Source organism: Rhinatrema bivittatum, chromosome 3, assembly GCF_901001135.1.
Source record: "Rhinatrema bivittatum chromosome 3, aRhiBiv1.1, whole genome shotgun sequence".
NCBI classification, from domain to species: Eukaryota; Metazoa; Chordata; class Amphibia; order Gymnophiona; family Rhinatrematidae; genus Rhinatrema; species Rhinatrema bivittatum.
Window position 1 is genome coordinate 77,667,380 of NC_042617.1, and position 3,469 is coordinate 77,670,848.

A 3,469-nucleotide genomic window follows, 5' to 3' on the forward strand; every position below is an offset into this window, starting at 1 on the left:
GTGGCTTTCCATGTGGGCAGTGATTCTTTCCTGTGGATGTTTGACCATGGCCCCTGCTTGATACTGTGAGATAATAGGTGCAAAGATTTTGTGGCCCAGACCTCAGAGAATTTGGCTTTCAGTGGTTTTTCTTAGTGTTAGCAGCTGAAGATCTTCTTGTTAATACATGGAATTCTTTTTGTGTTTATGTTTTGCTACGTGTATACCGTTGTCCATTCTGCATCCCATTTGCTATTTTCCTGCCCTCCAATCCAGCAAGGTAAATGTAACCCCCCCCCCCCTTTCACTGGGTTTTCAGGCCGCTATTAAGTCACGCCCCTGCTGCAACCAGTATGGAACCCATGCCCCATGGTGCCTCACATCAGGCGAGCACTGTGTATCTTACTAAGTTCACATGTTCCCCGCTTGCTGCGACCACAACCGTAATCAAAGAACTGAACTCACTAACAGCAATGCAGAGAACAACAGAAGGCAGAGTGGTGGGTGAAAATTGGAGGCAGAAAAGGCACTGCCCCAATCGCTCCTCCATAATTAAATTCTGTCGTGGATGGCCAGGGCGCCAAGTTCGATTGTGGTACTGTGAGCATGGGCCTCCCACGACCTCTTCTGGTGTATTCTCCCAGCAACGCATGGGAACCTTGAAGCTGAGGAGCCAACATTTTGAGATTCTGATGCCGCATTTACTGGCGGTTGTGTGTGACTGCGTGCTTGTGTGGGTTTAGGGAGCAGGGTGCATATTGCCGAGGCTGCCCCAGAGGTCCACCTATTCCTAGGCAGCCCAGGTCTCATCTGTGCTGCCGTTCCATACCATTGGGTGATGGTATCTGCATTTGATGATGAAAGCATTGCAAAAAGCATCCCTGATGGGACTGGGCTGCTTCCCATTTGATTTTCTTCTCTGTGGTTCTCGAAAGGCATGTCACATGAAAGGCAGGGCCTGGGAGCTGCGGCTGCTATTGAGTCAAGCTGCGAGACTTCTTTTTATGCTAGCTGAATTCCAGCCAAAGCGAAAGACGCACGGCGCATCATTCGGGAAGGAGAATTAAAATCAAAAAGTTACTTATTCTTCAACTATGGTCCGTGTTCTGGCTTTGCGCTTCTCCCCTCCTCAAAGCAATTGCTCCCTTTATGCTGCCAATTGAAATACATAGCGAAGCAAACTGTTTTGGGTCATCTCTACTTGTTTTTATGGAGGGGAGGGCAGGAAAGGATGCCAAGTCTGGCGGAGGAGGTTTGGAATTTTTTGCTGCCTGGATCCGGTCAGCTTCTTTTTCTGCGCTGTTTGCAGCAGGCCCTGACGAATCCAGAGCCGAGACTCCACAGTAGCAGAGGCATGGTCTCTTAGAGCGGATCTGCTTGGAAACATCGGCACATTTGCTGCTGCCTTGAATACTGGAGGCTTTTAGTTGATCCTCCTGCCCTCCCCTTCCCCTGCCACAAAATGATTTGCATATTCAACAGGAACTCGTGGCCAATGCTTGCTTTGAGAGCGAAAAAATGTTTGTCTAGAAAGTAAAGAACACTCAAGGTGCGGCCTTGGAGAACAAGAGGGTATGACGCCCTTTTCGAGTCACCAGGTTAGATTTGGAGCCCTGCGACTGTACTCGCCTCAAACTCATTGTGGAGTAGCTCCCAGTGCCATGCTGTCCACAGAGCTGGTTCTGTATTCTATGGTCTCTTTTCAAATTGTATAAATCTTTCGCCTTTTACTAAAGATTTCCGTGGAGAGGGGAACCTATGAGTTTTTCTCAATTTTTGCTTGGCCCTTTTCTAAAGGGCTTCTTTATTGTGTTAATGTTAGATTTTAGCAACATTTTGGGAAAGCTGGCTTGTAGTGAGAGTGCCTTTTTTTTCTTTTTTATCTTAAATTGAGTGTTTCAAAAGATTTCTGTCTGATCTTTTGATTTGCTGAAAAGAGTAGGAAATATTTGTAACCCTCATGCATTTATTTGGAGATAGGAAGCAGCTCTATCTTCTCCGTCTGGTTGATTTGCTGTCTTGTAAAGGCGAGTGGTGATTTTTGGTTAGGAGTAGGTGGCTTTCCATGTGGGCAGTGATTCTTTCATGTGGATGTTTGACCATGGCCCCTGCTTGATACTGTGAGATAATAGGTGCAAAGATTTTGTGGCCCAGACCTCAGAGAATTTGGCTTTCAGTTGTTTTTCTTAGTGTTAGCAGCTGAAGATCTTCTTGTTAATACAGCTTCTTTTTCTGTGCTGTTTGCAGCAGACCCTGATGAATCCAGAGCCGAGACTCCACAGTAGCAGAGGCATGGTCTCTTAGAGCTGGTCTTTTTTTTTTGAAGGGTTGGTTAAAAAGTGAAAATGGCAAACAATATGTTTATTTTATTTCCATGTTTTTGTACAGCATAGCTCAAAGTTCATGGCGGACAATTCTGGATGTTGAATGTGCCTTTTTCATCTCAGTGATGGCCGATTCTAATGTTAATGTGGTATTCTGGAATGTCAGGGCATTATATCTCCTATGAAGAGGAAACATATCTTTCAAATTTTGCTCAGTACAGATAGCACTGCTGCAGGAGACTCACCTGACGGATAAGGAACATGAGAAACCTAGGAGGGAGTGGGTAGGACATGTCTATTATGCTTCCTACAACTCAAAGAGCAGAGGGATATCTATTCTCATGCACAAAGATTTGCCCATAAATATCCATAAATGCAGAAAGATGCGGAGGGTAGATTTATTTTTCTTGATGGGTCCCATTTGGGCAGCTGTTGGTAGTGGTTAACGTCTAGAGATGTGCTTCGTTTTTTTCTACCGGGTCGTTTTTTGACTGGGATACTTCGTAGTAAAATTCGGGTTTTCTCGTTTAGTTTTTTTGAAAAACGAAACGAGGAAACCCGAAACGGGGCCAAAAAACGAAGCGGGAAATGAAGCTTAAAAAAACCCACCCCAAGCATTTAAAAGCATTTTCGTGCATACATACAAACTCCCCCCCTCCTGACCCCCCCCCCCCAAGGCTTGCCAATAATCCCTGGGGGTCCAGCGGGGGTCCGGGAGCGATTTCGTTGTCGGCTGCCAGAAATCAAAATGGCGCCGATAGCCTTTGCCAATACTATGTCACAGGGGCTTTCGGCGCCATTGGTCGGTTCTCCTACCATGTGACAGGGGCTGACCAATGGCGCCGGTAGCCCCTGTGACATAGTAGTTCAGAGGCTGCTCGGCACCATTTTGAGGAGCAAGGCTGACAATGGCACACATGTGCACGGAGGAACAAATGGCACCCGGGACCCCGCTGGACCACCAGGGATGTTCGTAAGTCTTGGGGAGGGATCGGGATGGGGGGGGGGGGGGGTTGTGTTATAGGTAATCTTAATGTTTGGGGTGGTTTGGGGTGGTTTTTAAATTGAAAAAAAAAATTTGCCTCTCTCCCCATGCAAACCCGAAAAACGGATTTTCCCCGAAGTTCGGTGAAAATCCTTTTCGGGTTTCGGGGCCCCCGAAACAC

At 46.7% G+C, this 3,469-nt stretch overlaps 1 non-coding gene across 1 annotated transcript; it reads left to right on the forward strand.

The window, feature by feature from the left end:
- Positions 1-1,665: 1,665 nt before the first annotated feature.
- Positions 1,666-1,781, forward strand: LOC115088884. Its single transcript, XR_003855959.1, has one exon. It is a non-coding gene; the product is annotated as a U5 spliceosomal RNA (small nuclear RNA).
- The last annotated feature ends 1,688 nt before the right edge of the window (positions 1,782-3,469 follow it).